The sequence below is a fragment of the Dromiciops gliroides genome, chromosome 4, assembly GCF_019393635.1.
Source record: "Dromiciops gliroides isolate mDroGli1 chromosome 4, mDroGli1.pri, whole genome shotgun sequence".
NCBI classification, from domain to species: domain Eukaryota; kingdom Metazoa; phylum Chordata; class Mammalia; order Microbiotheria; family Microbiotheriidae; genus Dromiciops; species Dromiciops gliroides.
The window spans coordinates 216930449-216957436 of NC_057864.1; the positions used below are offsets into that span (position 1 = coordinate 216930449).

General features: G+C 36.9%; 1 pseudogene; it reads left to right on the forward strand.

Annotated features, from left to right (window-relative positions):
• LOC122754865 overlaps window positions 1–26754 on the forward strand; it is a 58481-nt pseudogene extending 31727 nt beyond the window's left edge.
• The last annotated feature ends 234 nt before the right edge of the window (window positions 26755–26988 follow it).

Here is a 26988-nt window from a genome sequence, read left to right on the forward strand (position 1 = left end):
GTCTATTTCCTCTGAGACAAAGTTCAATACTATATTATGGGGGTGGGAGATGGGATAGTTGGGATCATGGTACTTCTATATCAAACCACACTGATGTTAATTCTGCTGTACTCTAAAAGAATGAAGGGGCAGCTAGGTGGCGCAGTGGATAAAGCACCGGCCCTGGAGTCAGGAGTACCTGAGTTCAAATCCGGCCTCAGACACTTAACATTAGCTGTGTGACCCTGGGCAAGTCACTTAACCCCAATTGCCTCACTAAAAAAAAAAAAGTCTAAAAAAAAAAAAGAATGAAGACAGGTTCAATTTGGGAAAGAAATGAGGAACTAAATTAATTAAATAACATTAAAATTAAATAATCCATAAATAACAAAACCAAAAGTAATTCACAAAATAAAATGGTACTAGAACAGTTAACAAAAACAAAACTAGTTAACAAAAAGGGGGTTTACGTAGGTATAGCAGAGAAAAGATATATCAGCAAGAATCCAATAGTATTTGGCTTCCTTTCTTGCCTCCTTACAGGAAGGCATCTGATCAGCAGGACATGAAGTGGTGACTCTCATATTCTCAAGACAGCCACTAAAACTGAGAGGCCTGGATGGTTGGGACTTTTTTTTTTTTTGCGGGGCAATGGGGGTTAAGTGACTTGCCCAGGGTCACACAGCTAGTAAGTGTCAAGTGTCTGAGGCCAGTTTGAACTCAGGTACTCCTGAATCCAGGGCCAGTGCTTTACCCACTTGGCTGGGACTTTTTATGCTCACAGATAACCAAGAAGCTACTTCAGTATATTCAGGGACTACTAGGAAGCTGAATCAAGGGAGGTGCAGGGACCAATCAGGTCTTAGGATAGCTATAGCACCTTTTAGGGAAAGCCAGCCTAACCCATGTGGGGAGGGGGAGGAGTAGTGAGGGAAACTGACAGAAATTAGTCCTTCACATATATAATAGAATAAATATAAAGATAATAACCTTTTATATTTAATGTTCCAAAGAATATTGCACAGGCAGAGAAAATAATTGCCTTTTATAGTTGAATAAAACATTTAGTATTTAAGCTCATCCTCTATGGATATCCTGAAAGCATCCTTTAGTACATCTTCAGTATCAAAACAACAAGGACAATATGTCTAACAACTTCTTCCTACATGATTTTGATCCCTTTTGCTAGGATTCTATATTTTGAAAGCAGCTCATTCAATGTAGCTTGGAGATTATGAGTATTTGGTATAACAGCATCTATTAAAAATGGCATTCCCAAGTTTCTGTGGAACAATATTATGTCCAGGTAATTGTGGGCAGCTCTGATAATGGTCCAGTTCTAGTATAGTTTGTGACCTTTCAAAAGCTTGGGTCTCCATGTCACACATATGCACCCATTCAACAAATTCCAGTGGCTCCCTATCACCCCCGGGGATCAAATATGAAATCCTCTCTTTGACTTTTTTTTTTTTGGTGAGGCAATTGGAGTCAAGTGACTAGCCCAGGGTCACACAGCTAGTAAGTGTCACGTGTCTGAAGCCAGATTTGAACTGACTACAGGGCCAATGCTCTATCCACTGCACCACCTACTCTCTTTGACTTTCAAAGCTCTTCATAACCAGCCTCACTTCCCCCACCCCTAACCCCTTACCCCCAACCCCCTGCTATTTCCAGTTTTCTTATGCTTTACACTCCAGTGGATTTGAAATTTGAAATTCAGTAATACTGGCCTCCTTAGTCAAAGAAGACATTGTCCTAACTCTGGACATTTTCACTTGCTGTCCTCCATGTTTAGAATTCTCTCCCTCCTCATCTCCTTCTGGCTTCCCTGGTTTTCTTCAAGTCCCTCTTAAAATCCCATCTTCTACATGAGGCCTTTCCTCATGCCTCTTAATTCTAGTGCCTTCCCTCTTGTTAATTATTTCCAACCTATCTTGTTGTCTTTCCCATTAAATTGCAAGCTCCTTGAGGACAAGGATTCTTTTACCTTTATGGTACCGGGCACACAGTAGGCTCTTAATCTCTTAAAAATATTTATTGGCTAACTGATTAGTTGAATTTTCCAGGATATCTTAAAGTCTGCATTGGTGGCAGGGGAATTCATCATCTCTTAGTCTAGATGACAAGATTCTGTTGTATAACCCTATCTATCATTTTGTGTCTTCCTAGCTATTTGACTGGGGCAGCTAGGTGGCACAGTGGATAGAGTTCTGGGTCTACAGTCAGGAAGACTCATCTTCCTGAGTTCAAATCTGGCCTCAGACTTGCTGTGTGACCCTGGGCAAGTCATTTAATGCTATTTGCCTCAGTTTCCTCATCTGTAATATGAGCCAGAAAAGGGAATGGCAAACCATTCCAGTATCTTTGCCAAGAAAACACCAAACAGGGTCATGAAGAGTCAGATACAACTGAAATGGATGAATGACAAGATATTTGGTAGATGCCAAATTATTATGCTCTGCAATGATGTATTACTGAGTTTCTATTTCTTTGAATAATGTATAATGACCATTAAATCCCAGCTCCTTAAGAGAAATCTTTCCCTAATTTCTGGTAGTGATGACCTCGTCTTGAATTGCTATCATAAATTCTTCCATTTCCATAAAAAACTGCATTGCTCAGTCATTTGTTTAATGCCTTTTTGTCAACATATTGTTGGCTGAGTTTACGCAAATCTCACTCAGGATGGGAATTTTTATTACATTCTTAGTTTTTAACCTTTTCATAGGCTCCATCTGAAAATAAGCCACTATCAGTTACATTTGACAAATCCACTGTGGGGCAATGGGGGTTAAGTGACTTGCCCAGGGTCACACAGCTAGTAAGTGTCAAGTGTCTGAGGCTGGATTTGAACTCAGGTCCTCCTGAATCCAGGGCCAGTGCTCTATCCACTGCACCACCTAGCTGCCCCCTAGACCTATTGTTATGAGCCATTACTATTGCTTAGTGAGACGATGTCTGCTTATTCCCAAAGTATTTCTGTTCATTCTTGACCTATCTACTAAGCGATATAAGAATTCCTATCAATTATCTTCCTCCATTTTGATGAAAAAGTGTTAAATGTTTCTATTGCTGCCTTAGAGTGATAGGCCATGTGTTTTGTTAATATTGTATGAGTTTTTGTTAGAATAGCTCCTAACTCCTTTATTGTCTCTTTTACAATTATGAAAGCATATGTAAGATTAGAATTACAGAGATATTAATTGCTTGAAATACATTCTTCCTGTTTGGTTTTGATTTTAGAATACCTGTGGATTTTTTAATGTATTCAGTGTCATTCAAGAACAAACCCAGAACTGAAAAAAATTTTAGAAGAAAGTTTAATTTGTCTGGCAGAGGAGAGAGCTAGAATAGGTGGCCCACTTGCCACAGAGCTCTGTAAATTTTACATGGTATAGAGTTCAAACAAAGGAACAAGGAAACAGATACTTGGCTACTCCAGAGGCAATTTCCAGATAAGGTACATAGATAGTTTGAGATGTATAATAGGAAGAAACTCCTTACATTCCTTTTTGTTTTGTTTTGTTTTTTTTTAGTGAGGCAATTAGGGTTAAGTGACTTGCCCAGGGTCACACAGCTAGTAAGTGTTAAGTGTCTGAGGCCGGATTTGAACTCAGATACTCCTGACTCCAGGGTCGATGCTCTATCCATTGCGCCACCTAGCTGCCCCAACTCCTTACATTCCTTGCATGTATCTTCGGATCCTCTGGAAGACTTTTGAATTAGCATAACCTGGATTCCTGAGTTAACCACTAGATAAATCTGGTCTCAAAGCAACAAATTTGGTCTCTCAGCCATGCAGGGCAGTGTGCAAACAATGCAGTTTCTTTTTTTTTTTTCAAAAATGTATTATTTCCTTTTACCATTCTTTTCTTTTTTAAAATTTTGATTATAAAACTACATACCCTTTGATGCAACAATATCACTATTAGGTTTGTATCCCAAAGAGATCAAAGGAAAAGGAAAAGGACCTATGTATACAATAATATTTATAGCAAATTTTCACCCTTCTATTTTCTCCAAGACTCAGTGAAAAGGCAAGCAATAGGATATCAATTACACATTGCAAAATATTAGCCATTATGGAAAAAAAAAACAAATAAAAAGAGGAAGTGGAAAAATTATTCAATTTGTACTTAGAGTTCATCATTTCTCTCTCTGCAGGTGGATAGCATTTTTTCATCATGAGTCCTTCAGAATTCTTTTGAATCATTGTATTGGTTTGAGTGACCAGGTCTTTCATAGTTGATCCTTACAACATTGCTGTTATGCACAATGATCTCCTGGTTCTTCTCACTTCATTTTGCATCAGTTAATATAAGTCTTGTCATCCCACTGGTCTTTTCTTTTAGCACAACAGTACTTCATCAAATCATATGTCACAACTTGTTCAGCCATTCTCCAATTAATGAGTATTCCCTTAATTTCCCATTCTTTGCCACTACAAAAAGTGCTGCTATAAATATTATTGTACACATAGGTCCTTTTCCTTTTCCTTTGATCTCTTTGGGATACAAACCTAGTAGTGATATTGTTGCAACAAAGGGTATGCAGTTTTATAGCCCTTTGGGCACAGTTTCAAATTGTTCTCCAAAATGGTTGGATCGATTCACTACTACACCAACAGTTTATCAGCATACCCATTTTCCTTCATCCCTTCTAGTATTTATCATTTCTAATAGCTGTGAGGTGCTACCTCAGAGTTGTTTTAATTTACATTTCTCTATTCAATAGTGATTTCAAGTATGTTTTCATATGGCATAGATAGCTTTGATTTCTTCTATTAAAAATTGCCTGTTCATATCCTTTGACCATTTATCAATTGGGGAATGGTTTATTTATATACATTTGACTCAATTCTCTAAATATTTGAGAAATGAGATGTTTATCAGAGAAATTTGTTGTAAAATGTGATTGTTCCTGGTACCTTTTAGCAAAATATACTTTCCCTGCTTATCCTTTTTAATTAGGTCTTTTTTTTTTTTTTTTTTTTTTTTTTTTTGCTGGGCAATGGGGGTTAAGTAACTTGCCCAGGGTCACACAGCTAGTAAGTGTCAAGTGTCTGAGGCCGGATTTGAACTCAGGTCCTCCTGAATCCAGGGCCGGTGCTTTATCCACTGTGCCACCTAGCCACCCCAATTAGGTCTATTTTTGCTTTAGCTTTGTCTGAAATCATGATTGTTATCCCTGCCTTTTTTACTTCATCTAAAGCATATTAGATTCTGTTCCAGTCCTTTATTTTTACTGTATGTGTCTTTCTGTTTAAAGTTTGTCTCTTATGAAAAACAAATTGTTGGATTCTGGTTTCTAATTCATTTTGCTATCCACTTTTGTTTTATTGACAAGCTCATCCCATTCACATTCATGGTTATGACTACTAGCTGCATATTTTCCTTTATCCCAGTTTCTTCTGTTTCTTTTCCTCTCTCTCTTTTTATCCTGTCCCTCCTCAACAGTCTATTTTGCCTCTAACTACTGCCTCCTTCAATTTGTCATCCCTTTTGTCATTCTCTACCACCTTTTGTCCCCATCCTCTCCTAGTTCCCTATTGGATAAGATATATTTCTATGCACAACTGAGTGTGTACATATTCTCCCCCCTTGAATCAATTCTGTGAGTGAGGTTCAAGCATTATCCTCCACTGTCCCCCCATTTCCTCCTCCACTGTAAAAGTTTTCCTTTTAATGACTCTTTTATATGATAAAATTTCCCCCATTCTACCTCTCCCTTCCCCCTTTTCTCAGTGCACCCCTCTTTCTCACTGCTTCAGTTTTGGAAGGTCATTCCAACATAATCAACTCACACCCAAGCCCTCTGTCTATGTAAACACCTTTTAACTGACCTAATAATGACAAAGTTCTTAGAAGTTGTATGAATCATCTTTTCATATAGGAATGTAAAAGTTTAACTCCATTAATTCTCTTGTGATTTCTCCTTCATGTTTACCTTTTTTGTGTATCTCTTGAATCTTGTGTTTGAATGTCAACTTTTCTATTCAGGTTTGGTCTTTTCATCAAGAATACATTGATGCGGGGTGGCTAGGTGGCACAGTGGATAGAGCACCGGCCCTGGAGTCAGGAGTACCTGAGTTCAAATCTGGCCTCAGACACTTAACATTTACTAGCTGTGTGACCCTGGGCAAGTCACTTAACCCCAATTGTCTCACTACAACAAACAAACAACAAAGAATACATTGAAGCAAAAATTATAAATAAAATAATAGCAAAGAGATTACCACAATATATCACAAGGATCATACACTATGACCAGGTGAGATTTATACCAAGAGTGGAGGGCTAGTTCAATATTTAGGAAAACTACCAGCACAATTGACCCTATCAATGACAAAACCAACAGAAATCATATGATTATCTCAATAGTTGCAGAAAAAGCCTTTGACAAAATACAGCACCCATTCCTATTAAAAACACTAGAGAGGGGGCGGCTAGGTGGCGCAGTGGATAAAGCACCGGCCCTGGATTCAGGAGTACCTGAGTTCAAATCTGGCCTCAGACACTTATTAGCTGTGTGACCCTGGGCAAGTCATTTAACCTCCATTGCCCCGCAAAAAAAAAAAAAAAAGAAAGAAAAACACTAGAGAGCATAGGAATAAATGGAGCTCACCTTAAAATGATAAGTAATATTTTTCCAAAACTATCAGTGACCATTATCTATAATAGGGATAAGCTAGAAGCCTTCCCAGTAAGATCAAGGATGAAGCAAGGATGCCCATTATTGCCTCTATTATTTCATATTATACTAGAAATGCTAGCTATAGTAATAAGAGAAGAAAAATAAATTAAAGGAATTAGAATAGGCAATGAGGAAACAAAACTATCACTCTTTGCAGATGATATGATGCTATACTTAGAAAATCCAAGAGAATCAACTAAAAACTATTAGAAATTAACAACTTAAGCCAAGTTGCATGATACAAAATAAACCCACATAAATCATCAGCATTTCTATATATTACCAACAAAGTCCAGCAGCAACAGATAGAAAGAGAAATTCCATTTAAAATAACTGTAGACAATATAAAATACTTGGGAATCTACCTGCCAAGACAAACCCAGGAACTATATGAATACAACTATAAAACACTTTTCATATAAATAAAGTCAGATCTAAACAATTAGAAAAATATTAATTGCTCATGGGTAGACTGAGAATATAGCAAAAATGACAATCCTACCTAAATCAATTTATTTATTTAGTGCCATACCAATCATACTATCAAAAATACTTTATAGATCTAGACAAAATGATAACAAAATTCATCTGGAATAACAAAAGCTCAAGGATATCAAGGGAACCAATGAAAAAATGTGAAGGAAGGTAGTTTAGCAGTACCAGATCTCAAACTGTATTATAAAGTGGTAATTATCAAAACAATATGGTACTGGCTAAGAAAAAGAGAGGTGGATCAAATTACACTAATCTAATATATATTAAACCTAAAGATCCAAGCTTTTGGAACAAAACCCCATTATTTGACAAAAACTATTGGGAAAACTGGAAAACAAGAAACTAGGTATATAGACCAAAATCTCACATGGTATACTAAAATCAGGTCAAAATGGGTACATGATTTACACATAAAGGGTGATGCCATAAGTAAATTAAGAGAGCATGGAATAATTTATCTATAAGGTTTCTGTTCAGGGGTAGAATTTAAGACCAAGGAAGATATAGAGAGCAATACAAAATGTAAAATAGATTATTTTGATTATATAAAATTAAAAAGCTTTTGCACAAACAAAACCAATGCAACCAAATTTATAAGGAAAACAGAAAAGTAGGAAAGAACTTTTGTAACAAGTATCTCTAATAAAGGCCTCATTTCTCAAATGTACAGAGAACTGAGTCAAATTTACAAAAATACAAGTCATTCTCCGATTGATAAATGGTCAAAGGATATGAACAGGCAGTTTTCAGGCAAAGAAATCAAAGCTATCTATAGTCAAATGAAAAGATGCTCTAAGTCACTATTGATCAGAGAAATGCATATTAAAACATCTCTGGTGTATCTATCATCTCACATCTATCAGAGTGGCAAATATGACAAAAAAAGGGAAATATTGGATGTTGGGAGGAGATGTGGGAAATGTGGGATGCTAATCCACTGTTGGTGGAATTGTGAATGGATCCAACCATTCTGTAGAGGAATTTGAAACTATGATGAAAGGGCTATAAAACTGTGCATCCCCTTTGATCCAGCAATACCACTGCTACGTTTATATACCAAAGATATCCCCCAAAAGGGAAAAAGACCTATTTGTACAAAATATTTATAGCAGCTCTTTTTTTTGTGGTGGCTAAGAATAGGAAATCAAAGGAATGCCCGTCAGTTGGGGAATGGCTAAACAAATTGTGGTATATGATTGTGAGGGAATATGATTTCAGAAAAGCTTGGAAAGACTTATATGAACTGATATATAGTGAAGTAAACAGAACCAGGAGAACATTGTGCACAGTGACAGCAATATTGTTTGATGAAGAATTGTGAATTAACTAATTATTCTCAGCAATATAATGATCCACAACAATTCCAAAGGACTAATGATGAAGCATACTATCCACCTCAAAATAAGAACTGATATTGATTGAACATGGACTGAAGCATTCTATTTTTCCCTTTCATGTTTTTTCTTTTATTCAAATTTTCTTATGACTAATGACTTATGATCACATGTGTATGACCTATATCTGATTGCTTATCACCTCAGGGAAGGAAGAGGTGAAAGAGGGAAAGAGACATAGAATTTGGAACTCAAAACTTTAAATAAAAATGTTTATTATAACCCCCTCCCAAGAAACTATGAATATTCTAGACTAGAACGTCTGATTCTATATTGTTTATCTAATATAGATTGCCAGGATTTGGAAAAAAATTTAAATGCTTGAAAGTCTTCTATTTCAATAAATATCTACTTCTTCCCCTGAAGAACTACACTTTGTTTTGCTGGGTAGGTTATTCATCATTGTAATTCTAGCTCCTTTGCCTTTCAAAACATCATATTCCAAGACCTCCACTTCTTTAACATGGATACTACTAAATCTAGTGTAATACTGACGTTGTTGTTCAGTCATTTTCACTTGTGTCAGACTTTTTGTGACTCCATTTGAGGTTTTCTTGGCAAAGATACTGTAATGGTTTGCCATTTCTTTCTCCAGCTCATTTTACATACAAGGAAACTGAGAGAACAGAGTTAATTAACTTATCAATGGTCACACAGGTAGCAAATGTGTGATGACAGATTTGAACTCAAGAAGATGAGTCTTCCTGACTCCAGGCCTGACACTCTATCCACTGCACACCACCTAGCTTCATTGACCTGACTGTGACTCTGTGATATTTAAATTTTTTCATTCTGGCTGTTTGAAGTCTTTTCCTTTTGACCTGGGAGTTCTGTAATTTGACTATAATATTCTTGGGAGTTTTCATTTTGGGATCTCTTTACGGAGTTGATCAATAGATTCTTTCAATTTCTATTTTATCCTCTTGATTTATTATACCAGGGTAATTTTCCTTTATAATTTCTTGAAATATGATATATAGGCTTTTTAAAAAAATCATGGCTTTCTGGTAGCCCACTAATTCTTACTTATCTCTCCTCAATCTATTTTCTACATCAATTGTCTTTCCAATGAGATATTTCATATTTTCTTTTGTTTTTTTCATTCTTTTGACTTTGAAAAATTGTTTTCTATGTCTCGTAATGTCATTAGCTTCCAGTTGCTCAATTCTAATTTTTTTTTTTTTGGTGAGGCAATTGGGGTTAAGTGACTTGCCCAGGGTCACACAGCCAGTAAGTGTCAAGTGTCTGAGGTCGGATTTGAACTCAGGTCCTCCTGAATCCAGGGCTGGTGCTCTATCCACTGCGCCACCTAGCTGCCCCTCAATTCTAATTTTTAAGGAATTATTTTCTTCAGTGAGCTTTTTTAACCTCCTTTTCCATTTAGCCAATTCTGCTTTTTAAGGAGTTCTATTCTTCAGTAAATTTTTGTGCCTCTTTTACCATTAGGTCAATTCTGTTTTTTAAGATATTATTTTTTCTATAATTTTGTGTCTCTTATAACAACCTGTTAACCCTGTTTTGTGACTTTCTTTCATTACTCTCATTTCTTTTCCCTCTACCATTCTCATCTCTTTCTTTACCTCTTCCAGGAATTCTTGTCAGGCTTGAGTCCAAATATCATATTTTCTTTGAGGCTTTGGTTGTACCTGTTTTTACATTATTGTCTTTTTCTGAGTTTGTGTCTTGGTCTGCCCTACCTCCAGTTTGTTGTTGTTGTCATTTGCTTATTTTCCCTGCCTATTTCTTGACTTTGAACTTTATGTTAAAGTTAAGCCCTGCTTACCTATGGATGGGGCGGCACTGTCCCCAGCTTCAGGCTTTTTCATGCTGCTGTTTTCAGAGCTAGTTCTAGGGGGGTCTGCAAGTTTTCAGTGCTTCTAAGGTGCTATAACATGGGGAGAGGTATAGTCACTGCTCTCCTTGTCTGCTCTGGTCTTTACCCATGAAGGACACCAGTTTCCCTATAGCCAAAAGTACTAACACTGTGACCAGGGCCCCTGATCCCTTGTGACTCACCATAAGTGTTTCTCTCTGCCATGGAACTTTGATCCAGAACTATGTATGAGTGATGGAGTTGCTGATCAGTGCCAGTGGTATCCAATACCAGAAAAGGGTCCCCTGTAATCACTTTCTGACAAGTTGTCCAACTCCCTTACTGATCCTGGGCTGAGAGTTCCTGAAGCTGCTGTTGCTGCTGCAGCTGCTACGTCTATACACTCCAGATAGGCCTTTACCCTAGTATTGTAGAACTATCCTGTGAACCTCCTAAATTTTCTTAGGCCAAAAAAAGTCTCTGCCTGACCTTTTGTTGGCTCTGCCACTCCAAAATTTGATTTGTGGTGTTACAATCTTGGTACCCAAGCAATAAAGTTTCCCTACAGTTCCCCACTTTTGACTTTTTAAAAACCCAACATTCCTATACTAGTGGAAGCACAATTATAGAAGCAGATGACTATATTAAGGTTTCAAAGGAAGTTCATCAAAAATAACCTAAGTCAATGGAGGCTTCCCCTTCCTGGCCATCTTATCAAGAACTTGATAGAATTCCTTTAAGGAGTGATAGAGTATAGACTGGTGGCCACTCATAATCATAAGCAACAGGGACTGTAAGTCAGAGGACTTATATTTGCACCAGGAAACAAAAGTACTATACAAATACAGGGAGATTTCCCATACATTTGGTCATGAGTATTACCCCAAAAAGGTTTTAAAAAATGACAGATTCATAATCTCATACTTCCTTCAATGTCATAAATATTGAGCAAATTTAGTTAAGAAGGGTCATAATTTCACACATGCTCTAAAAATTAAACAGTTAAACAGACTCTTTAGGTAAACTAAGTCAGGTTACAGATTAAACTACAATCAATCAGTTTATTTCATCTCGGGTCTTAAGTGTTCCATGTGGCTGTTTGATCCTTGGAAACATTTTCCTTTGGAAATTCTAGAATAGGTTTTATTCCCAAACAGTTCCAGAGGGGTGTTACTCTTAAATATGGTTTTCTGGTAACTAGTTCACATGGTGAAAACTAGTCCAAACCTTATGAAACTAATACTTTATACTTATCCTTTTTGTCATTGTTCTTAATAGTTTATACTTATCCTTTTGCCATTGTTCTTAATGGAAACACTTGAAAGTCAATGACATATCTATATCTATTTTAATTCTTGGAAAAATAATCTTGTTGCTTTCTCAAAGAGAAGTTTACTATTCCATTAACGTTTAAAACTTTCCATAAAATTTGAAACTTAAAACTTTTATATTTTTATCACATTATGTCTTTTTCCTACTTCCCTTTTCAGCATATGTATTATTCTCAAATCATTCAGAAAGAATGAGATACTTTAAGGATTTAATCTTACACATTAAAATATAACTATTCCTGACACAAATCAGAATAATCAAATTAAAAATAGTAAGGTCTTTCATACTTACATCCTATTATAGTAACTCGGAGATTTTTTTAGTATTTTAATAAGATAAACACACACAAGATATAAATATATGTGTGTGTACACACCTACACATGCACAATATATATATTTGCTTATATACATATATACAAGATGTGTATGTATACACATACACATGTATGTGCATATTATATATACATAGGTGTGTGTATACATATACAAACACATTTATAGTTCACCTGCTCTGATTATAGAAAATTGCTATAAAAGGAAAAAGGAGAAACATGGTTATAATATTATCAGGACCATCCCTTCAGGAGCCTAAACTAACCTGACATAAGCATAACAGGATAAAGTTTCTTTGTCTCTGTTTGATTTCAGGTAAGAGTCATAGATAACCTTGTTTTGGAAAAACAATCATGCAGCAAAGTTTCACATTGTTCACAGGGTATCATAGCTAGACTCAGAATTAACCATGTGGTAAAATTTACTGTTCAGAAAGGAAATAACATAATGGGGAAACTGAGTCAAGAGGATCCTCTCAATCTTCCCAGGCATAGACATCTACTTATAGCAGTTCTCAGATCACACTCCCTTTGAGCAGCATATGGAATTTCCTTTAAATGGTGGATTGTTGGTTTAATGACAATTCAGACACTCATACCTGACATAAAAACTCAGAGCAATATCAAATTGAAAGTTTCACTAGTCATAGCTTTGGGCTAGATACACTTATTATCATTACTTTTTTCATGTCGTTGCAGTAAGTTAATAATAAGCACATATAAGCCTTATCTTATTCATCCTTTCTGGTTTAAATCCATTATAGAGTAGAAATCAGTCATTAGAAATTAAGAAAATAATAACTACATTCTAGAGTTACACACATAGGGTGAATACATGATAGTTCACTCAAAACCCAGAAAAATACTACTTATTTACTGTATAAACTTCTAGGCTGACAGATATCTATATTGGAAGGTATTGCATATTAATCCCTCAGGCAAAAATAAAATCTTTAAATCTGGGATTTGTTGCTAATAAATTGGTTCAAAGATATAACTTCAATAAACACTATTCCAGGTGCACCTTCATAATTTTCTATTAGATAAAAATCACTCTTTATAAAGTAAACATGTAAGCCCCTTTCCTTCAGCTGTGAGAGATCCTAGTTTCTCGCTAAATTGCTTTATTATTTTAGATCTTCACAACATTCTTTCAGCAAGGCTGATGTTGCCCAAATAGAAGGTCCTCAGGAACTTGGTAAATCCCCAAAGAATTTCACATATATTTACAAAGTCTCTGGTGCTTTCCCGAACCCTAAGTAATTATTATTACTAATTTTAAAGCAAAGTATACCCAATTATATATTTGACGGTTTGTTTTCATCATAATGACAACAATCTCTATCAAAAGAAGAATTAATTTTCCAATGATACAGTTGCATTAACCTCTGGGAATCATTTTTCAAATGAATAGCTTTTCTTATACAGTGATTTCCCCAAAATCACAATGTAAGTAAAATTAGAAGCCTAACAATAACATAAACAATCTTATGGATTTTAAAAACACAACACAAAACTTATTGCTAGTCAAATAGGACCAATTCAATTGATTGCATTTCTGGAAATGCATAGAAAATCATTTTGTCCATTTATCAATTTGGCATTCTATGGTAATCACATTCAAAAACAGTATGGAGTACTTTTAAAGCAATTACAATTTAAATTCTTATTCATGTGGTTTCTAAGCCCATCACCGTAGTTTGCTGTTGTTGTTCAGTCATGTCTGACTCTTCATGACCCCACAGACTATACTATCCATGAGGTTTTCTTGGCAAAGATACTATAGTGGTGTGTCATTTCTTTTTTCAGTGGATTAAGGCAAACTGAGGTTAACTTGTCCGGGGTCACACAGCTAGTAAGTGTCTGAGGCTAGATTTGAACTCAGGTCTTCCTGACTCTAGCCCCAGTGTCTATCCACTGAGCCATCTAGCTGCTCCTGGCCATTGTATACAACATACTTAAAATTACACAAAATACTTAATAGTTTGAATTCAAAAGTCTCATATTTATCTGGCCACATTTGCTTCTAAGTATTCATTCCAGTCATAATTGAGCTTTACCACTTGAGTTTTGAACATTCTTGGTTGAATGGGCAGTTTCTCCTTGTCCCAAGCTTTTAACAGCTTGCCTAAGTGGGATCCATCAAGGGTTTACTCTGTGTTGATCCCATATGGATCCCCTTGCCTTGTAACAACCTAATGTTGGGCAAGACCATCCCCTTGCCTTGTGGCAACCTAATGACAGAAAATATCTTGAAATTTTTTTCCCTTCTATGCCTATTCCAAAACCTTATATTCTGTTGAAAGTCTGATCAAATGATCAGCGTAAGTCCCTGCTAATCAAGAAAGAAAGTTTCTCATTAGATTATAGAAAGCCAAGATAATTGTTTTAAATATGAAACTTCATTAATCCTCCCCACCATTCTAAGCTTCCTTTCTACATTTTTTTTTGTTTTGATTTTTCAGCAGTATTTATGTTTCAGCTGGGTTTTCCCCTTAGAAATGTCCAAGGTAGGAAAATCTATGAACAACACTAGACACAACACAGGACAAAGGCTTTCCTGAGAAGGTTGTAGAAAAGGTGGAGGTAGAGAAAAATGGATTCCCTACTTTTGGGTTATGAGTGTTTGACCTGTAAAGCCCAACCCTGGTCAATAGTATATTTGAGCTCCCTCATTAATCTTGGGTCATTCTAAGTGAACAGGTACAGGTCTGATGTTAGAGAATTGGTTCATCAGGATCACTCAATGAACTAAATATCAGGACAAGACAAGACACAACAAAAAATACCTAATAAAGGACTCCCTCCCAGCAGTTCATATGGTTCAACTGGTGTCCCTGGTATTTGAATCCTAGATCACAGTGCCATATTCACAAGGATATCAAGGTGGATGCCACCAGTACATAGTAAGAGATCAGACCAGGTATCTAATTTATCTGTAAATGTCACAAAACTATTGAGGAGGGAGAGAGAGTGAAAGAGAATGATAAAGAAAGAGAGATCTGCTGAACAATGAGCTGAATTTCACTGATGGCAGTGCTACCCTTGGGTGATCAGTCCAAGAGGACTACTAATTTAAAGGTACCTATGCTAGTTCTAACCTACCCTGAGTAATTTCCTGGGGTCAAGGTGTCACACTACCCCTAGCTTTGACTGTGTTCCACTCAAATCCTAAGGTTACTCACCAGGTTATTGACATGAAGAGTGATCCTCTATAGGTCAGTTCTGGCCCCCCCTTGACCCTGAGAACATGGAAACTTACTTAACATTCATGTTCCAGGTGAGCCTTCAGGCTTCTCATGTCAACCATCAGAGATCCCACTTCTAACAACAAAATTGTTGGTTGAGGACAAACCCAGAACTGAAAAAACATTTTTTTGAAGGTTTATTTAGTCATCTGGCAGAGGGGAAAGCAAAAAAAAGGTGCCCTGTTCCCCCAAGCTTTAGTGAGGTTTTATGCTCTATAGAGGTCAAAGGACTGAGGAAAGTTATTTGATTGGCCAGCATAAAGTCAGTTTTCATATAAGCCATTTATGTTATTTTGAGATCTATAATGGAAGGAAACTCCTTACATATTCCATCAATCTTTGTATCGCCTGGAAGTTTTGGGGGGGGTCAACATAACCTGGATGGCCTGAGATAAGCATTAATTGGTCTCAAAGCAACAGGTCTAGTCTCTCAGCCATGCAGGGGTAGGTTCGAACAATGCAATAAAGTTTTCCCACAACAGCCATAAGCTTTTCCTTGATATCTTTATGTTTAATGTTTCTTGCCCGAGTAGACAATGATATCTGTAGGTATCTACTTCATTCATCTTTTCAAGTTGACATCCAGCTTCAATATCAAATCATTCAGCTTCTATCTTTCCTTGGCATATATTTTATACTTATTGCATCCATATGGCATTTTTTTTGGTGGGGCAATGAGGGTTAAGTGACTTGCCCAGGGTCACACAGCTAGTAAGTGTCAAATGTCTGAGGCTGGATTTGAACTCAGGTCCTCCTGAGTCCAAGGCCAGTGCTTTATCCACTGTGCCACCTAGCTTCCCCCTATGACATTTTGATATCATTGTAGAAAGATTCCACTAGATGAAGGAACTGCTTATTGTATTTCAGGAGACTCATATGACTTGTCACCCTTGCACATCAAGTGCTTAATATTATGTCTGTGGAAATTTATTTTGATTTGGGGACCCTACCTTTGGGCTGAGATTAGAAAGCCTTAAGCCCTCAGGGTGTCTTCTGTGTGGGAGGTGCTGGTGCCCCTCTGCCTCTGCTTCAGCTGAGCCAAAAATCCCCGTGGTCTGTACAAGACGCCAGGTCATACAGCTGCGGGGAGGGAGCCCCAGCTCCCTCCACCCTGAGAGGATCTATCCGAGAGATCCCAGGCTTGTCCAGGCTGGGCTCTGTCATAGCCTGTGCTGAGGTCCCAGGTGCGCAGCTGGGACACAGGCCCCTGGAGCCCTGGGTGTGGTATGCAAGGGAGGATCAAGTGCCCCCCCACCCCGGCACCAGCCGCAGCCCTGGCTGGCAGATTAGCTTGGTGTGCATGGGGGTGCAAAAAACCCAGAGATTTGAGTGAATAGAAGTAAGATATATATAGACCTGGTAGTTAGATTAGAGGGGAGGCCTAAAGACGAGGTTAGGAGGCCGGCAGAGGAGAAGGAATGGGAACAGAGAAAAGAGAGGCCGAAGGACAAAATTGAGGGGACTGACAAGATTTGAAGAACAGAGAGGAGGCTGATAAGATTAGAAGAATGGGGGCAGCAAAGAAGGCAGAGGGCAGACTGACAGAGCAGACAGACAGAACAGGAGTCAGCAGAGAGCACAGAAGCGGTCAGCACAGGGTACAGGCTCAGTCAGCACGGGGTACAGGCTCGGAGTTAGAATAAAGGACCTGAGTAGTGAAAGTGGAACATACCCTAAGGCAAGAGGTGGCTACTGTCCTTATTGTATTAAAAAAGTTCCAGGGGCAGCAGGTGGAAAAAGATGCCACAATGTAGTCAGGTTGTACATTTTATTTCCCTGTATTTTTATGTTGAAATAGTATCTCATAAATAAACTCTGCTTTGATTATTTAGTTAAGAGGCTTCTTAATCTTTTGCTTATCAATTTTGGGAGTGGAGCAGTGTGGTGGAACTTTATAAATGGCCCATATTAAATTAATAGCAGTCAGATAACCAAACAGTCAACAGTCCCAGATTAAGTACCCCAGTCAGTTTAGTCCCCCCAAATTAGGCTAGTCAGTTAAAATATTTCTACATTTCAATGGTGACCGCGGCAGGACTTACAGCCCAATGATAATTTTTCTAAACCTATAATTTTTCATAAGACCAGTTCCATAATTTTCCAGAATAATTAATAATTATTTTTTATATGTCTTAATGTCACTCTCTCTTTAATTTGGAAGCCATATTTCGTACTACTTAGGAGATATGATAATAGATTCAGGGGAAGGAGAACCACAATGGGCATGAACTGTCTCTCCTAGAAAAATGCCATATTTTATAGAAATTGTACTTGTTGTTATGATTATGACATATTTTAAATGAAGAACTGTTTTCCATTTGGACATCAAATAGTATGGCATTCTCACTAGTCTTGGGGCTATTTTATATCAGTTCAAGAACAAATCATGAGTACAGGATAGAGTCCCAGATTTTGCATTAATCAATAAACAGTCTAGATGTAGCAGCGCTTTTTGTTTTTTTTCCCCCAATTATTACCAAATCAATAATATTGTTCTTTATATCCCTGATACTTTTTGGCACACCTTTTTTGTTGCTCCTCCAAAATATAATTTTCTTGTAAGTGTTTATATATTTTTGTTTGTAATGCAAGCTGTTAATTCTTCATAAAAATACATATACACACAAATGGCCTATATTTGGGGATTATTTTGTGTTCTCAACTTTTGGTAGTAAATATGTTGTGATTTCTGTTAAAAAAAAACAACACCAAACCAATGGCATCATATTTGCTGTCTGCAAGGAAGATGACAGAGTGTTTTCCTGATAATTATTGCTGCTCCATTGTATAGCATTTAAGCCCATAACTATGAATTTATTAAGTCTGACTATTTACCCATTTTTCACAGAGGATAGAATTTCAGTCACCTCCCTTGGCATAATCCTGTTGTCTGTTATATTGATGATATACAAATTTTCTATTTCTCATTGGCTCCAACTTGCTTTTTTATTGCATTGGATTTCTTGTGACCATATGGAAGACAAGGAATTTTCCATCTTCCTCCTTTGGAGGTTTTTTCTCTTATCTAATTTCTTTGCTTTTCAAGATTCTGCAGTAACATTTTTGTTTGATGTTGAATTGCTTGTTTTGTTCTCTGAGTTCTTTGTATCACTGTAACCTTTTGACTTTTGATTTTAGGATTTCTGATATGCTTTCCCCCCTTGGATTCTGTTCCACATTTTTCTTTTTTGTTGTCTTTAATTGAGCAATATGGCACTCCAGTTTTCCACTGTGTATACTAGCTGGGGATTGATATAATCCTTTAAAGTCTTCCTGCAGATCTTCTGTTCTTTCATCATCATTCTGCTATGATGATGTTTGATTCCTGTCCTTAGAAGCATTCCTGGATGGCACTTACTCTCATTTTTACTGTGGCAACAGCTGTTTCATATAATGTTTGGTGCAAATCCTGAAATAGGTGTGGGTTCTTTTTTTGCTATTTCTGTCAAATATTGTGGGAGAACACATTGGTTCATGTTAGTGATAGCAAATGCAAAACTTTTTTGGATTTCTATTTTGGTATATTGATCTACTAGTTGTATTCATGTCAACAAACTAAAAAAACACCTTCTGAAATTCTAGTCTCGATATGCCCATCTTTTTTTTCTAAAATAATTTGAGACATCATTATTGTTTTTGACATCAATTTCATTTTTATTTATAATTTCTGGAGTTTGCATCAAGTGAGGGTTTTCAATCACTTCATTTTCTTCAACTTCTCCCTTTTCAGATTTTGGAACTCCTAGATTTCTTCTCTAATTTCATCTAATCTGAAGGAGAAATTATTAGAAATCATCTCATGGAAAATAAATTCTCTTTTATTATTTTTCTGCATTGATCAGTGGTACATTCTTGTATGACTTGAATGAGTGACAAAAAGCATCTTCTATGCAGACTTTGCTGACTATTCCAACTCTCATTAATCTCTCCTTTCTGTGACCTTTACATTTTGTTTGTGACACATATTGTCATATTTAATTATATTATTTGAATCTTGTATTGTTTTCTATTGTTTATGTGTTTCTGTATTATCTCCCCAGCATAGACTGTAATTTCGTGAAGAATAGGAATCTTGAGTGCTGCTGTGCTGTAGGAAGCGATGAGCGGGAAGAGTTTAGAGAAACCTGGAAGGACTTACATGAACTGATACTGACCGAGAGGCGTAGAGCCAGGAGAACATTGTACATAGTGGCAGCAACATCATGTGATGAACAATGGTAATGGACTTGGCTCCTCTCAGCAGTGCGACGGTCCAGGGCAATTTCTTTTTTTTTTTTTTTTGTTTGGTTTTTGCTGGGCAGTGGGGGTTAAGTGACTTGCCCAGGGTCACACAGCTAGTAAGTGTCAAGTGTCTGAGGCCGGATTTGAACTCAGGTCCTCCTGAATCCAGGGCCGGTGCTTTATCTACTGTGCCACCTAGCCGCCCCATGTCCAGGGCAATTTCAAAGAACTCATTATAGAGAGTGTTCTCAACATCCAGAAAAAAGAACTGTGGATTATGAGTGCTGATTGAACCATACTGTTTCTACTTTTGGGCTAGGTTTTTTTCCCTTCTTTTTTGAGGTTTCTCCCTTGTGCTCTGATTCTTCTTTCACAAGATAGATGACCAATGCAGAAATATGCTTAATGTGATTGCACATATATAACCTATATCAGATTGCTTTCCATCTTGGGGAAGGGGGAGAAAAATTTGGAACTGAGGATCCTATGAAGGCAAATGCTGGAAACTATCCTTATATGTTACTAGAAAATAATAAAACACTTTTATTTATTAAAAAAAATAGGAACCTTGAATTGTTTTGCTTATTTTGTACATTCTATAACACCTAGCATAGTGCTAAGAACAAAGTTAGTAGTAAATAAATCTTTTTAAAATTTTTTATTCATTTTGAACTTAAATGAAAAAGGATTTTTATAAGAACATTTCCATGTACACAGAATAACATAAAAAGGATTAAATATGAAACCATGAATTTCCATTTCGTACTGTTTGTTTTTTGGAAAAACTATGTAATAAATATTTTCAAAAGTACCCTGCTTATCTGTGCTTCCTTCTAAGTTTTCTTCTGTTCTCTGCTGTGCACTTTAAATTTTTTTCTCCCTCCCTTCCCAACCCTCCTTAGAGAAGGTTATCATTAGACACAAATATGTATATGTGTGTGTGTGTGTGTGTATATATATATATGTGTATGTAAAACCATACTCTACATACTTGTGTTTATCAGTTATTTCTTTGGATATGGAGAGCATCTTCTTTCATAGGTCCTTTGTAGTTGATTTGAGTATTTATAATACTCAAAATGACTTAGTCATTCAAAGTTGTTCTTAGAAAAATATTGCTGTTACTATGAACTTTTTCTTAGTTCTGCTCATTTCACTCTTCATTATTTCATATAATCATTTCCATGTTTTTTCTAAAAATGAACCAGCCCATCATTTCTTATAATAGAGTAGTATTCTATCACAATCATATACCACAATTTGTTTAGCCATTCCCCAACTGATAGGCAGCCCCTCAATTTCTAGTCCTTTGCTACCACAAAGAGAGCTGCCATAAATATTTTAGAGCATAAAGGTTATTTTCCTTTTTCTCCAATTACTTTGGGAAACAGACCTAATAGAGGTATTTCTGGGTCAAATAGTATGCACAGTTTTATAATTCTTTGGGAATAATTTCAGATTGTTCTCCAAAATGATTGGATCAGTTTACAATTCCACCAGTGGTGAATTAGTGTTCCAATTTTTCCACGCCCCCTCTAATACTTGTTGCTTTCCCCTTCTATCATTTTAGCCACTCTAATAGATGATATTGCAAAGTTGTTTTAATTTGCATTTCTCTAATAAACAGTGATTTAGAGCATTTCTTTATATGACTATTGTAACGATTGGAATAACGCCACCTGCTGGATACTTACTGTAGAAGAGTTCTGCCCATGAAGGGAAGGTCTTTGAGGGCAAGACCAGGAGTCAGGAAGTGACGCGGACTAGTGGGAGGAGGAAGGAAGAGACTGGCGCTCAGTCTCGCTCTCTTTCCTCTGGACTCTGGTGGAGAGCGGAGCTAGAAATGTGCTCTCCCTTTAATAGATAGGAATCTAGGCCTTTTTCTCTCTCTTTACCAAATTCTTATTCTCCTTAATAAATGCTTAAAAGTCTAACTCTTGCTAAAGTTTATAATTTATTGGCGACCACTCATTAGATATTTTAGACAGTTTAGCTAGAATTTTAGCCCTTAACAGATGGCTGACCACGAAGAGGAAAGCTAAACCTGTCTTCTGATCTTCTGGTTGGGTAAGAAATTTCCCCTACCCTTTAAACTGCTAAGTACTGGCGCACTGGCTGTGTTTTCCCTTTAAATTTTTCGAATGGACCTTTTAAACTCCCTAATTACCCTATTTTTGATTTTAGTCTGTTTAACCAGACAAATGGGAGATAAGATCATGTTAATGCTTTGTTTTTGTGGATTTTCTATTTTTCTTTTTATTTTTGTTAAAAGAGCCAGCAACTTACTCACACAAGGAAATATCTCTCCCTCTCCCAACCATGCTTTTTCAGAGAAACCTGAAGAGATTCCCGCAGCTTTTCCCAGTTCTAACAGTAATTGTTGCTCTAATTTTGCATGCCTGGAGGCAATGACCCACCCTCTAGTAGCTTTTAATCCCCTAGCGCCTGGAGGCAAAGTGGGGGAAGAGGAATCCAGGCCTGAGTTCAAAATCAAGTCTGATTCAAATTGCGCTGGTCCCTCCCCTCCTCTCCAAACCCCACCCTCTACTCCTCCCATGGCCAAGCCCATTGCTTCCCCTGCCTGGGAAGTCCAGAGAACTGATGCGCATGCTCAACTTTCTCTAACTACATTTGCAGCTTCAGGCTCAGCCCTTTCCCAGCCTGGCTGTGCTTCTGAGACAACCTTAGAAAGCCCTTTAAATTCCAGATATGCTTGTTTTGTTCATAATTTTGCTAACCTGCTTTTGTCTTTAATTAGTAATCTTATAAAGCATTTGTATGGTGAAAAGACTGACAGACAATATAGAGGGGTTAAAGAAGAAAAACTTAAGCTGAATAAGAATGACAATCAACATAGTTCAAGACTCTGCCTCTTTTGCCATGGAAGGGTATATATTTTACAGAAATGTAGAAGTAAGCAGCAAGGTATTGATATGAGTATTGGGGATTTTAGATATCGGAATCAAAAGTGTTCTGAATTCACTCAGAGTAATAGTATCAGTTCAGAGGTTACATAGGATTTCTATGCTATTACATCTACATTTTGAAATTAATGGTAATGGGTTTATTTTCATAGAGATTTTCATGCTTTTGAGATTGGGTCTTATACTTAGTTTCTAAAACAAGGAGAATATCTGTAAAAGTTTTTTATAGTCATGTGATCAAGTTTATATTTTATAATACTCTTATTAATATTAAGTTCATATTCATTTAGATTTCCCTAGTTTGAATTTCATTGTCTTTTATTGTTCCATGTGTATTTTTTTTCTATTTATTCATCTCTAATTTTGAAACATTGCAAGATGGTTTTGATTTCATAATACAATGTTAATTCTAGGAGTATTGTGCTCCCATATTCTGAGTTATTTGTTTTTGTTATTTTTCTCAACTGATTATTTGATCAAACTCTTTAAAGCATTTCCCTGGCAAATTGGTTGCCATGGCAAGTGTAAATTGATTCTAGAAGTATTATTTTTGATAAGCATATTCCAAAAAAAAAAAAAAAAAAAGAGGGGAACATTTGTAAAAGTTTTCTTTGGGATTGTGTTGTGCTTTAACTTGTATTTAAATATGTTCAGATTTTTCAAAAAGTAATTGTATACTAAGTTTAAAAAAAAGGGGTATTATTTGAAATTGTTGCATAATTATATATTGTGTTCTGAGTCAAGATGTATTCACATTTTTTGCAATCATTTATTATCCTCAATTTTTAAATCCATATGAGACTTGGATTATGGGAACTTATCATTTAAGATATTAATTGCCTTTATTCTGAGTTATCAGATGCCAGTTGGCCAAGGTGCCATCCAATCACAAGAGGAATACATGCAAGAGCAGACACTGAACTGTCACATGAGGGGAGACATGCATGAAGTCAAGGTATGGCCGAGAGAATGGCTTTTGACAAATGTTGAGGTTGAATTCTCTTGGTTTAATATTTTATTTTATTTTTCCCCACAATATTGTACAGATGGCTGGAAGTATTCATCCCACCCATCTCACTCCTACACCTGGCTTCTATGCTCCCTCCTATATGCCTGATGCCATGGACATCTCAATCCCATGCATCTGATTAAGTCTGACTCAGTTTCTTCCAATATGTTCGGTGGCATGGACATATATTCCATCCACCTATTTTAAGCCTGAGATACTGTATGGGCAGTACATATTGCTCAAGTGTGGGAATGCTCATATCCCATCATTTCTCTGTTCTTTTATGGTAACCCCCATAATTATCTCAGGTGTCATGATAAATACAGTGTTGAATTTGGCCTTGACACCTGTTACCAATTATATTAGATTTTTTAATTTCTCATAATGGCATGAGGATAATTAGGCAGATGATGCAAAAAGTGATAAAACAAAGATAAAAATTATTTTTAAAAAATTAATATCGCAGCAATTGTCTTCTCAATTACTCTCCAGAAGGGGGGGACTATAATAATAATATAATTTTAAAGAATGGTTCAATTTTTGTTTTATTGTATGTTTCACGTGTTAACAACTAAGATTCTGTATTCCCTTAGACATGTTTTTGAGAACTTTCATTGTTTGATTTGATTATTGACAAAGCTATTTTAAAGTTGTGTTAAGCTCAATTTTGTAGGAAATTTCCTGGCTGATTACCAGCATCCATACCTCAACCCCTGAAAAGACTTCCATTCCACGACTACACCTAGAGGACATCTGAGAAAAGACTTTCAGAGACTTTAAATGAACAGTTTTGATTTGTTTTTGTTGTTTTTTTTTTCTCTTTCTGTTATAATATACACCATCTGTAACATGTATTCTCTGCAGAGGCCCTCCCTTTGCAAGACTAATGTCAAAGCGTCGGTTCATGAGGACAAAAAATCGCCCCTCTGGACAAAACTTTCCTCTTCCTTTTCTATATTGTTGTTCACATATTATTAGTTAGCAATAGTTATTATATTCTTTTTACTGTTCCGTCAAGGAAACATTTTGTTTCTTGAGGAACAACAGGGGGGGACTGTAACGATTGGAATAACGCCACCTGCTGGATACTTACTGTAGAAGAGTTCTGCCCATGAAGGGAAGGTCTTTGAGGGCAAGACCAGGAGTCAGGAAGTGATGCGGACTAGTGGGAGGAGGAAGGAAGAGACTGGCGCTCAGTCTCGCTCTCTTTCCTCTGGACTCTGGTGGAGAGCGGAGCTAGAAATGTGCTCTCCCTTTAATAGATAGGAATCTAGGCCTTTTTCTCTCTCTTTACCAAATTCTTATTCTCCTTAATAAATGCTTAAAAGTCTAACTCTTGCTAAAGTTTATAATTTATTGGCGACCACTCATTAGATATTTTAGACAGTTTAGCTAGAATTTTAGCCCTTAACACTATACATAGTTTTGATTTCTTTATTTAAAAACTGCCTGTTCATAGCCTTTGACCATTTATCAATGGGGGAGTCACCCATATTCTTATTTAACTGGACAAAGTTCTTTATATATTTGAAATAAGAGACTTTTATTTGAGAAAACTATAAAAATTTCTTCCAATTTTCTGTTTTCCTTCTAATCTTTGCTACATTGATTTTATTTGTACAGAGCCTTTTAAATGTAATCAAAATTATCCATTTTGCACCTCGCAGTGATCTCTATCTAGTCAATTAATCTTGAAAGAGCTTATGGTGGCATTGCCCAGTAGGACAAGTGGATGCCCATTTACACAGTTTTGCCTCCATCAAGTGTGGTGGGAGGAGATTGCAAAAGGAAGCATATTGTTGCCAGGTCATGTGGTCCCTGTCCTTCATCAGCTATTTGCTCTAACTGCCAGAGGACTGGGGAAAAAGGTTGGTTCAACCAAAAAAAAATCCTACATGTTTCTGGCACACTGTCTGGTAGAAGTCTATAGCTCTGAACCACACACACTTGTCCTTCTGCTTCTAAGTTTCTTTAACTACATACACATTAATGAGATCATTTAGTAGTTTAGCGGTGGGAGCATAGTTCTTAAAATGGGTGATAAAAACCACCAAATTCTAGAAAAGTTCTCCAATTTCAGAAGTTCTTTAGAAGACTGACATTTATCTATGGATAACTTCAGACCAATTTTCTCTAAGTGATCCAACACTTTCATCAGCTTTTTCTATGTCCTCCCAATGTCTTTCAAAAGACAAGGATGTCATCAAGGTATATCAACACTTACAGGTAGTTAATGTAGCTATAACTATTTTCTCCCTTAGCATTTGAAAAGTGATAGGTGCCCCTGAGATGCCTTGAGTTATACACACAAACTGGTAAAATTCAATTGAGCAGATAAGAGCATTCTTTTCCTTCTTGGCCTTCAGAATTTGACTTTTTAATTCAAATTCAGCCTGAGTACAATATCACCCACAACCAGAAATGCAAGTATGATGAGATCAACCATATTCAGAAGACCTGTGCAGAGATAGATCCCACAATAGCATATGGACAAGATTTATGTTGGGAACTATGAGATTGATGCCTGATACTTCTCCCCATTTCCAGAAGACTATGGAAAACAACTCAAGGTTTGGCTTTGTGAATACTGCCTGAAGTACATGAAGTTTGAGAAGAACTATCATTTCCATTTGGGGCAATGCCAGTAGAGAGAGTCACCTGGCAAGGAAAACTACAGAAAGAATAGCATCTTGGTGTAGGAGATAGATGGCAAAGACCATAAGATTTATTGCCAGAATCTCTGTCTATTGGTCAAGTTCTTCCTGGACCACAAGACCCTGTGGAACCAGGGATGTGGAACCATTTATTTTCTACATTTTGACTGAGGTGTACAGATATAGTGGGCTACTTCTCTTAGGAGAAGGAGTCCCCAGATCAGAATAATGTGGCCTGTATCCTGACATTCCCTGCCTCCATCAGTGCTAGGGCTATGGCAGTTTCCCCGTTGCCTTCAGTTATGAATTATAGAAGGTGGAGAGCACAGTGGTGTCTCCAGAGAAGCCACTGTCAGATCTGGGCACACTAAGCTGTCATAGTTCCTAGTCCTGGGTACTGCTGGAGATCCTGAGGGACTTCTGGAGAACACTTTCCATCAAAGACATCAGTCAGATGACCAGCATTACATAAAATGACTCGCAGTCACTCAACATGGTGAAGTACCAGAAAGGGCAGCATATAATTTGTGCTATCCTCAAGCTTGTGGAAGAGTACTTTAAGAGCATGGAGTATAAGAAGTCACCCATAACAGTGACCTCCATTTGTCTCAAGTGGGTACCACCCAAGCACAAACAAGTAAAACTGTCTAAGAAGTGAGCAGTGCTCAAACTTTTGTCTCATCCTCTACCTCCTCCCACTGCCTTGCATTCCTACCCAAAGGTGGCCTAAGACCCAGGGTGCCTCTTTTCCCAGTTTGTAACCATGTATAGACTTGTCTGCCAACATTCAAGCCTTAAAATTTTTTGTTTGTTTGTTTTGTTTTGTTTTTTGAGGGGCAATGGGGGTTAAGTGACTTGCCCAGGGTCACACAGCTAGTAAGTGTCAAGTGTC